Raw genomic sequence first — 11,651 nt, forward strand, 5'->3', positions numbered from 1 at the left:
TGACATGCACTAATGACCAAAACAAATGGCTTTTGGTTTTCAACATATCACCGTTTACTTTTTGTGCCCAGGTGTAAAACATTAAATCTACTTTGATAAATTCTTAATTAATAAACTAAATTCTTTCAAAAATTCTTTGATTAAATCTGATTGTGTGTACACTTTTCTCTCTTTGTTTGATTTCTAATACAGTACATGATATCAAAGTTTGTAACTGATTAAGCTTGTCCCCTCTTAAATCAAAATATTGTTTTAATGTAACTTAGATAAATAGATAAAAGAGATTGTTAGATGCATTCTATCTTGTTATGCTTTAGTCAAAAGCATAAACACCGCACGTGTTTATTTACTTGCTCTTAATGCATCTTATATTTCTGTATGAACTGCAACATTACAAAATTTGAGAGTCACACGAGGCATGCTTGTTTGCTCAGACCAAAATCAAAGACTTAATGGGAGTTGCCGTTGGTTAAAGGTTACAGTGCATCTAACAGCTGCTTTAACCACCATAACAAGGGATTCAAAATATCTTGGAAGGTTATCAACATTGTTCCATTTTAACTCTGTACCTCATCTTTCCACTCAGTAGTGGTTTAGTCAAGCGCCGTCCTTTCTTAGTGGAGAACAATCTTCAAGGTGACAGTGCCTTAAAATGTGAGAGAACTGGATTTGTTAGGTTATTAGATAATGGGCCTTGAGCTTGACCAGCTTGAAGAGAGGGCGCTGTGTCCTTAGCGACGGAGGCTCCTTTGGTACTAACTGCGCATGGCTGGTTCATGAACGACTATGAAACGCAGGCGTTTCAGTCACGTCGCTACCAACACAATGAACACTCCCTACTAACGTGGCTCTGTTCGACCGATGAGGGGGTGTCTTCATCTCTAGGCTGATAAAGGAAAACATCCTACGTATAGTTTTGGACTTTTTAATGGCGTCAATTACAGTCAACAGCACACTACCTAGACCTTCTCGCTTTTTGCATTTACCTTCTTGCATGAATATTCACAATGTACAGAACCCTTAATTATATAGATATACAATGAGTCAATGAACTGCACGGATGGTATTCTCTTCGAAAGAGCAGTGACTACAAAAACAAATCCAAGTCTTCAATTTTCGTTTCTTTTCCTTTTTCCAAAGAATTAGGAGTCTTAACCCTCCATGATATGTAAGTTTTGAGCAATTACTTCAAGCAACGTTTATATGCGGCTGATCCTGTGTTCCTTTTCTTTTTTCTGGGATTGGGGATCTAGTCGAATTTGTTCAGACTCATTTTACAAACGCACGAACTTCAATGTGAGTGAGTGCGCGGTAGATAGGAATAAATGGGGACTTTTTTCGACTTATCGTTTATTTTGTGGCGTGTTGGGAATCTCTTTCGATTTCCAAACAAAATTAGCAATTCAAGACCATCGAATTCTGCTCCAGCCGGCATGAAATGAAAGCATGTGTTCTGCATCAGTTATTTTGCGCGGGAGTCAGGAGTTTGCGGTCGCTCCGTACTGTACCTGCCGGTACATCGCCCCAGGGAACACCAAGGTCCAACCACGCGCGCAGACGGGACAGGGCAGTTGCATATTTTCAGACTGAAGGTGTATATTAACCCTTGTGGTTGAATTTTTATTGGGACGGAAATAGCCGAAAAAAGGATGTCTCCCTGGAATAAGCGAAATTCCCTTATGAATATTCCCTGGCCATTCCCGTGCGCGACCGCGCGTCGTGAGAAAAAAAAACCGTTACTGTTAATGCCGCGCCAGCGATTTTGTACGGTCGGCACTTGAACGTGATCCGACGGGTTTTGTTTTCCTGGGGCCAGCGTGCGAAAGGCAGGTAGAGGGTGGGATAAACCACGGAACCATTTTGTGGTTAATTATATCATTTTTCAGCGGCTCGAAGTGATTGATTTTGTGTCAACGAGGTGATTGCACGATGGAAATGCCGATAGGTGGGCCCCGTGGAAGCAGTGTGAGGGCCATGGTGTCAGGTGGAAGAAAGGAAAAAATAGCCAGCGGCAAAGAAGGATTAATTACGTGTGCTTTGAAAAAATAAGCAGACGGAGGAAGAGTTGACATTTCCTTTTACTTCCAGTCTTCAGTGGGCCGAGATGTCAATCAGTTCTAGCCGTCAGAATACACCCGATCAGCTTTATTTATTGTCACACTGGACTTAACACCTTGCTCATTCGTAATATCTGTGGCTTACAGTCTGCTAGATGTTTTTGGTTGTTATTCTCTTGCAACAAGAATGGTTACTTTGGTGTTTCGCAACTTGTCATATTTCAACACTTTTGATGAATTCTCCTGTTTATTTTTCGGCTGCGGGAGATGGAAATAATTTGTTTGGCAGACAAATACACCCACATAAACACCGTGCGGTAAGTCACGTTGTATAGCGACAGAAGTTGGCAATCGCCTCAATCGAACGAAAGGAGCTTGCAAGTAGGCACTTTTCCTGACCAAGTGAGAAACTTTTCAACATTTTTTTAATGAGCGACTTAGGCTTTTGCAGAATGAATTACGGGCTGGAAATCGATGCGATACCTTGAGTGTCCAAACCATAATCCTCCGATTCACTGACGGCGAGGGAAACGCTTTTCTGCTGATTACCAATCCCGGGTGCAGCGGTGTCGCTTTTCACGCTTCGCTCGCGAGCGGGTCAATTATTTCTCGCTGGCCCCAGTCCCTCCGTGCCCCGCTGACCGCTCGAGCTGGGGTTCAATATATTCCTCGGTGTTCTGTTCTGCCCTTTCCAATCTCGTAATCCGAGAGGCCGGCCCATGAGTAAGTTTTTATTTTACCGTTTCAGTGTATGTGAAAAATACGAGGGGGGAACTTTGCGCAAACGTGCAGGTAGACCTATAACAAGTAGCCCTTCAGTACCGGGTTGCCTGTGGCGCAAGCTGTACACAAGACTTCATAGGAAATGACCCATCTCTCGCAGATAGAACCAGGGCTGTAGATTAACCCTGCGAACTGAGAATAAGGGCAAGGTGCGAGCCGGAGGTAGGCTTCCACACACGTTGCAAACGGCACATGGTAGCATGTGTCTTATGGTGTCAGCGCCAAAGTCAAACTTGGCTTACGTTAGAATGACAAGACCTGGTGTTCAAATCAGTCATGGCATGGGCAACCTTCGCATAAGTGGTTTCACTTTGGAGCTCATTATCAGCGCTAATGGCTTTCACCACCGCAAAAAACACATAATGTTTTGATGGTGATGTGCAATTGCACGCAATTTGTGGCAAGGGGAGCCTCATGCAAGCCGACCGTACATTAATATGCACAGTTCTATTGGAAGGCGTGTAAAAGTTTCTTCATTCTAATGATAGACGGTAATGATGGATGTTGTACATATAGGCCCAACAGGTCTACACCAAACGAGTCAGAATGCGAGACAGCATGCTGAATAGCACAACTGGTCACTTACATTTCAGTTGTCCATTACGTTCTTCATTATCTTCCTCTAAATCCATCCAAACGAAAGAGTCAGCTGCTTTCCCCTCCTTTGCATTGCTGTTTTATTTTTATTTAATTGTAGCTTGCAAAAGCCAGTAAAGATGCAGTTTTTGGATTGTCGCTACCAAGATGAGCGCAGCTGGTATACGATGAATAGTACGGACAACATGCCTTAAACGAAGCGTTCATAGTCAGATATATGGGAACAACCATATCAAATCAACTAAGCCGCGTGGTTTTTCATTATCGTGCCCCTTAACGAATCGAGTTTAGTTCATCAGCGGTGTATCCGATTTTTGGTGTCCAGGGGGCAAAACAGATTTCTTTTCTGAAACGACTTTAGGTTTTTATGGAAGAATCTTGAGCCCCCTACCCTAAAATGGTGCCTGTCGTGTTTCTAAAAATTTTGGCTCTTTTCAATCTGTAAGAAATAACATGTCAGCCTGCTCCCCCAAGGATACACCCCTGCGGTGCTAACATATACTCGGTTAGTGCCATGCAGTCGCTCCAAAAAGCCTGACTTCTCTGGCGACTCCACAATACGTTCCTGTAGGAATTTCTTCCCATCGTTTTATTGTTGTGTCCTACGTACCTTCTCGCTTCTTAGAGTGGCAATCTTGACGCTTCTGAGGAAAAACTATCGTTTCAAAACAAAAATGTAAATATGAAGATCCAGCCAAATAAAATGGTCACTCTTTGTCAGTGTTTAAAATATTCATGCACTTATTCCAAAGTCACTGAGAATACATGTTGTCGTTATATGTATATATAACAAGCCTTCTCTGGATGAAAAAAGTTACAGCAAATATATTTTGTTCTGTGTCCTTTCTATCCTCGAATTTTTAAGCCGTTAAGAATATGTTTAATAATTTACCCCAGCAGATTCTCTGCTGTTTTATTAAAGCACGTTCGTGTCATGCTTTTTCCTCTTTCACTCACACAAATCTGGCATGCTGCGTGTGTAGGCATATATGGGTTTTTTTCACCATATTGGGACATATTAAGTGAGTGCTGAATTGAAGATGCGGCTCGGACTTGAATTTGTTGGGTTTAAAAATATACGTATTTGTGTAAGCATCATTGATCCATGGACGGCATAATAAACAGTGGAGAACCGTATCGACTCGTCAAATTACCGTCCGGCGTATGTCAACTTCTACCAGATGGAATTGTTTGATCTAATGAGCGTTTGTTATTTATACTCGCCTCCATTCTGGGGATGATAGATTCCACTCAGTGTGTTGAATTATATTTGTGTAACCGTATTAATCTCGTCTGGTATCTTTACAGTTGAGAGCTATCATTGCAGCACGGAAATGCATTTTAACTGTTCTTTTTTTTACTTCTGTAATTTTTTTTAATTCAAGGCGACTTTGATTTCGAGGTTTCAATAACCATTACTTCAAATCATGTTTTGTGTTCTGCGACATTAGTGTTTGTTCCCAGGATTGTTTGACGGTGTTTTTAGATATATACGTTCTAGCCCTGGGTAAATTCTAGAGGTGAGCAGGAGATGATAATTAATTGGTCGATCTAGGCGTTCGTGTTCCTTATTTACTGAAGTCGATTTAGCCGGGATAGTCCGTAACTTTGAATCGTCAGTCGGACTTTGACGCCAGCTCACCAGGGAAGCGCTGAATATATACAAAGGCAATGTTGAAACGCTAGGAAGAGCTTTTGTCATATATGGCAACAGATATCTGAAGACAAAACCCTTTTTAAAAATGTTAATAACCTGATACTCTCCTCGACCCCCTGCGCTTGGAACTTGCCGCATTTTAACCGCAGGCCAACATTTGGACTGTAATTAAATCCGGTTTTTTTGTTCTAATATGGCCCCTAACATGTCATGCCCGTCTGAGGTGTTATTGTTTTATATACTTAGTCTTAAGCAGTAATGTCATTAAGTACGTATTTCATAGAGTTCTCGATTTCATCATACGCCACCTGAACCACATTGAATAGGCACACAAGAGTCACCAGTGAAGGGTTGTTCTTCGGATATGATAATCGCTGGTGTAAAAACGTGTCACCAAAAAATTAGCCCGTAGATATCTCAACTCTCTGACAGGTGTGGGAATCCAAAAAGCAGTTGTTTTCCTTAATAAAGAGATGATACCAAAACACAGTTTTTAAAGTTACATAAAAGCAAATTCATGAGATACACTATATGTTACTCGGGGATGACGTGGCCTTCATCCGATTGTCAATGAAATCAGTTAGTACGAGGCTGAGAGCGAAGCGCATTCTTGCATCGAATTCGTCCTTTAATGAAATAAATACATTTTTATTCGTAGACTGACGTGCAGCTTTTTTGTGCAATTGCACCACTGTGAACGTCCCATTGCAGCAAGCCCAATTTGCAGAAAACCACTTCGTTTGCATTATCTTATTGGATGCAGCCGCCTTCATATCAAGCAGATCATATCCCCTGCTCCCCCACTGGACCCGTATTCAATTGTCGTGAGCCAACGCCAAACCAAATAAAAACGAATCTTCCAATCTTGGGCGAATCGGCGCCTCGTCAATATGTTCACACACAAACGCACCAAATTGGCCCTCACCTAATGAAAAGTCCTGTGCAGGGCTCTCTTGGAAGTTTGAAATGATTACTGAAGAAATGGCCCAGTGGATAATGATACCGGTGTACTGCAAGACTATGGCCATGTCATGACGTCAAGGCACGTGGCTTCGGCAGTCGCCATAATTACATTTACTTGTATCGCTTACAGCGGGTCCCCCCCCCCCGACCTTTGCAGGTGAAACGCAATCCTGGCACGGACAAAATATCTCAGTCATACATCCACTTTCTCCGGGCTAACCACTTAGAAATAATTAATCGCTCGTGAATCTGTGGAATGCTACTTACTTCGTTTCCATCGATCAGGACAGTTATGTCACAAATGAGTGGAACATCTCCAACTGTTGGCATTATGCACGTGTTCTGATATTGGTGAGACAAACCAGGCGAAAGGAGCCATTCTTTCAGGTGGAATACTCAGAATCCGATACATTTATTACCATTACATTATTTTTTGACTGATCGCTCAGGTTTCATCTACAGCAGTAGTCACCGTTTAAATGAAAGTGTCTTCAGATGCTGCTGTGACACCACAAACGTGGTTCCGGTGGGTTTACTAACTTGTGCACAACAGTGAGTAACCTTTAATAGGGGTTGGAGCAATATTTCTTGCGGGCCAGAAAAGAGACTCTGTAAACTGTGTTCTGAATTTGAATTTTCCATCTTCTTTACGTTCCACAAAAAGGTAAATCTTAGAGAGAACCCAAATGACATCCCCCAACTTTTCGATTAGGATTGATCGGCCGAGAACCCATCTGTGGGAACCAACTCGTCGCAGATTGTATTAAATGAAACAACTGATTAACGTCCTTGATCAACATGATCACACAAAGAAGTAGAGGTAGTTGCGAAGAGAGTGGATTAAAAGTGAAGAGTACCCAAGCCACTTGATACTGGAAATTTTAAAACCCGAATGTGGAAACTGTACTAGGAATCAAGATAGAGCGCATATGCATGTGTATCTCATTGTGAACAGTGTATATTTTAAGAAAGTGACACCATATAACACATCTCCTTCGAATTTCCAACACCCAGAAAATTTCAGGACTTATTCGATTATCACGCACCCAATCATGGAAGCAAATCGTCGAGCTTTTGACCAAACGCCAACCCAGACCCACTCTTCAACCGTGTTTTTCTTGCTTGGCCAGTTTACAGTTGCTTAACTCAATTTCATCTGCCAGAACTGACGTGAAACCAGCAACTAAATAAAACACATGCAGTTACTCGGATATCAAGCGGCACAGCAGCCAACCAGAGAGAGAGTTTGTCTTGAGATGGAGTTTTTTGTCCATCCTATTTCCCGGGCCGCTTTCCTCCGAGGTTGATTTCATTATAAAGATATCAATGGATGGAGCACATATTGCTCCTTTGGACAAGACTTAGTACGGAAGAGCAAATGCAGACCGACTGCGAAGTGCGCGGCAACCGTCAAATTGATTTCAGTATATAAGCATCAGCGAAACCGGCTGCGTTCATCTGAGACCGATAGGATTCTTGTACGTCCTTTCAACCTCACATCAGGTAGACGAGTTTGATTTCATATAGGTCCCTGGAAGTGCCTGAAATATCTCAGCAGAGGAAACATTTACTGTATTAGTGCAAGTATCGTAGATGGACGTGACGGAAAGAGCTTATACAAGCTCATATCCGTTGCGACGCAGCAAATGTTGGTATTTCATGCAGTCCAAACAGAAAGTGGTCCATCCATTTTCCCAAAGCTGTCATTAAGTGTTACGAACAGCCAGCACGTCAAAACAGTCACTAATAAAATTATTGGGTCCATTAATTAAAACACACACTGACGGTATCTCTCATTCACTTACCATTATTCGTCACGTGGATACCAGCACAATTCGTCATTAGTTGAGTCTACAGTGAATGAGTGATGGTTTCCCGCGGAGCCAAGGGTACAAGTGCCGAGTTATCGGGAATGCCCGATCGAACAAAGCCAGACGCCTTCGCCCCAGAAAAGGGTAAAAATGCCGATGGACGAGACCTCGAGATGGATGAGGTGGTCCGGTGCGTGGGTGGAGGACGGGGGTAAGCCTGAAGGTTAATCGATGAGGTTGTGTACCCATCGTCGAACCGGTAGTCCGATATTTCCGGAATCAGACGCCAAAAATTATCACGGACAGGTACCGGTAATCACCAAAGATTTGGCAAGAAGGGAATATGCAACCCGCCACCCCATGTGACCATATCCATTGCACTTGATAAAAAGGGTTTTACAGCAAAAATGCGACATACGGAAATACATTACCAAAAAACCGTGGAATTACGTCACAGCTTGGGCAGCATTTTGCTGTAAGTTAGCACAAAAGGAAAGAAAACAGAGATTAGTTGAATTTGTGTACGTGAAAGGATTAGTATCCAGGGTGTTCAAGGTTCGAATCGTGGATAATTTTTATATACATATTTAGTTGTTTCCATTTGCAAAAGATCACTTGTGAAATATTATTTTACTTTGCTGTCCAAATTTACAACGTTAACATTTGATTTATTGAAAGAAATGTACCGGTAGGTCTCCGCTGACTTGAAAGCATGTTTTCTAATGCTGTTAAGCCACGCTTTTTAGCCTGACACATTCGTCACATAATACGTAATATATTACTGCCATATTTCGTATCGATGCATTTTGCTGGGCACGGATCAAAGAAGGTTGTTTTCACCAAACAGCAGTCGAGAAAAGCTCGAGCAGTTGACTGTTGACCATTCGTCAAATTAGAGGTTAAAGGTACATTCGTGTACCCCTGAGTGAAACACCTGCATGCTTGGACCAGAACAGTGTTTCAATGGCGAAGGATTTCGCGGCTGCATGATCCGTCAGAGGAAGCTGTAGAGCAGGCTGTAGCCACAGATTCACAACCTCAAGCCAAAGGATCATCGTGTTGTCCACCAAAGCCAGGGGTGTAGCTTGTTTTCGAAAGCTGTGTCAAAGTGAAACCGAAACTGATGTCTGTGGAATCTCATAGCCTGTATGCAGTCATAGATCAAAGAGGCATCTCGAAAGGAAGTATCAACTCGGTCAGCTGGATCTTTTAAAAAATTCATACATGCTTCTCTAATAAATAAACGAAGCCTAGATTTGAGAAGTAGTAAGTGTCCTGATCATTAATGTGATCATAAAAGTTATCATGCAGAAGTCGGCCTTGACAGTCGCATCTTAAACGGCCAACAGCAGTACAACATAAGCTGAAATGACAATTACCTAAACCCCTTAAGGACTCAGAATCACTCTTTTAAAACAGTCGTTCAATCCCTTGAAAATTCATACGAAATAGCAAGGACAGTTTGTAAATGATTAAACAAACGTACAAGCTATGTCCCTCAAGGAAGCCATTTTTTTCATATTCCCTGAATCTTTGAACCCACACTTCTAATGTACGCGCAGAAAATATTCTTGCGAATACCCATCGTAGTTTTCATTCCACCCCAGCAAATTTACTGGGGAAACTCTGTGGCTCCATAGAGGCACTTATATTTGGAATTTGCAAGTTAATCTTCGACACACATGGGGGGGGGGAAATCGATAGGCTAGCAGCAGACAAACTTCCTGTATGCACAATCACACGGGGAACCAATCTGTTCAACAGCCGTAATCACGTTACCCAACATTCAGTCATGTTTACTTTGTGCCTTCCCGGTGCAGCCAAACAGCTGAACTTTTCAAGAAAAGGTAGCGGTCGATATGGAACTTAAAACAACAGACTCCGCTCGCGCGAATTAATAATCGAGTTGATTGACCTATGGAGCGCCCCTGGGGAATATACTTGAGATGCAAAAAACGACAGGTTCAACATAAAGCCGACGCATTCGGCATACTGCTGTAGTAATTGTACAAATCCGTCTTGTGTATCTACAACTTCATACCCCTTCTAAGGTTACGCGAGAAAAACAAAGCAATCAGCACTTGCAATGCAAGGGGGACCCCGCACAGTGATGAAAACCGTGGATAATTTACTCATCACGGAGTTTCGGATTTCTGTTGTGGCAGTGAACTCCAAGACTCCGAGTGGAGGGATGCGATCACGCCGCGGTGCCTTTCGCTTCATCAGTCACTGCCCCTTCTGCGCACAGCGTGTCGGCCTTTGCCTGAGCGATGATCGCTGGCCAAAGGTTCCCAAATAGATACAGATATATCTTAGCGGTAAAAAAGCCGAGCCAACGGGGCATGGAGGCTTCCCCAATCCGTCCAAATTTTCTAATCAGCAAGAAAATCTATACCCGAGGAAATGTAGCAGAGTTCGAGCGAGCATAATTGATAAATGTCACGTACCAGAATCCGTCCAACGCAGCGATCTAAACACACGCGATGGATCCCCTTCAGCCAATTTCATTCACAGTTCCCGACGCCTTGTAGTCATAATCTTTGAAAATTGAGGTCACGTGGTGTGCCCTTTTCATTTTTTTCACTTCTGATTAAGAAGCCTCCTGCCACAACTTTCATCAGTGCCAGGGCTGGGGCCGACCGGCTACAGAACGGCGGGACAGGCCGCTCCAGATGATCACTGCCTCGGGCCACCGATTGTGTCCATTGTGAAATGTTATCTGGCAAACACGGGCTTCGCGATTTCATGAAGAAATATGTGGGTTATTGACAGTTGTCTTGGGGGTTGCCGTCTCCCTGGACGCATGGGTGAGGAGGACAAGGTGAATACCTCCCCTGCCTGCCTGCCTGCCTGCCTGCCTACCAGTCTGCCTGCCTGCCAGGGAATCGCTTGACTCCTCTCCTTGGCTCGGTAATGATAGCAGGATTGCCCCACTTCGTTGTCAGCCACACAATGCATGGAAGCTACAGATTTTCTGCATGTTGTTCAGAGATCTCCCCGTGCTGTAGCTCTCCGTCGAACACACTCCCAAGTGGAGCTCTTATCAACACGTCGCTTCCTATCAAAAACTTGTATCTGACGTCTTACCAAACACTCCAGCTATTGTCCGTGCACGATGCCCTTCCCCCGTTTCACCGCGTGTTTTTAAAGCCTTTGGCACACTGTCGGTAGACTCTGTATAATAATTGCTTTGAAATCTATTTTTGAAGTAAACAACACGATGTCAAGCAGGAGATTGAAAAGTGACTGACATGTCGTCGAGAGGGAACGCTTTTGTGTGTTTGATGCGTCATAAAACCCGGGGCCAGAAAGATGAATCACATATCCCATCAGCACCATGTATTCCTTTAAAACATGTACTTTTAAAGAACACATTTTAGATTAGGGTTTTTTTGAAAAAGGAAATGTCAAATCTAACAACAAGACGACCATGATGCGCTGTTACGATTATATAATTCTAACAGACATTTTACGTGAAATTTATTCAATGTTTTTATTCGATTAAAATGTCAGCAACGTTTGGGTAGAAATTACGTACAAAGTGTCGGCAGATGGTATTTTATTCATTCATATGGTGTTTCCTTTTCATATTCATAGCTTGATATTAGTAAGGCTTATTCATACGCTTTATCGGATCGTTGCCTGAAAACGTCAGGCAACAGTGAAGCATCAGTTTTAGTTGTTCCCATCGTAATGTTCCGTTTAAAGCTGTTCCACATGCAGTGTGTGAAGGTGGACCTTGTACAACACTTACTATTCTTCACAGCTCATTATGATACATGC

The sequence above is a fragment of the Acanthaster planci genome, linkage group LG13 (genome assembly GCF_054643075.1).
Source record: "Acanthaster planci isolate LZ-2023a linkage group LG13, COTS_SCS, whole genome shotgun sequence".
In the NCBI taxonomy this organism is placed as follows: domain Eukaryota; kingdom Metazoa; phylum Echinodermata; class Asteroidea; order Valvatida; family Acanthasteridae; genus Acanthaster; species Acanthaster planci.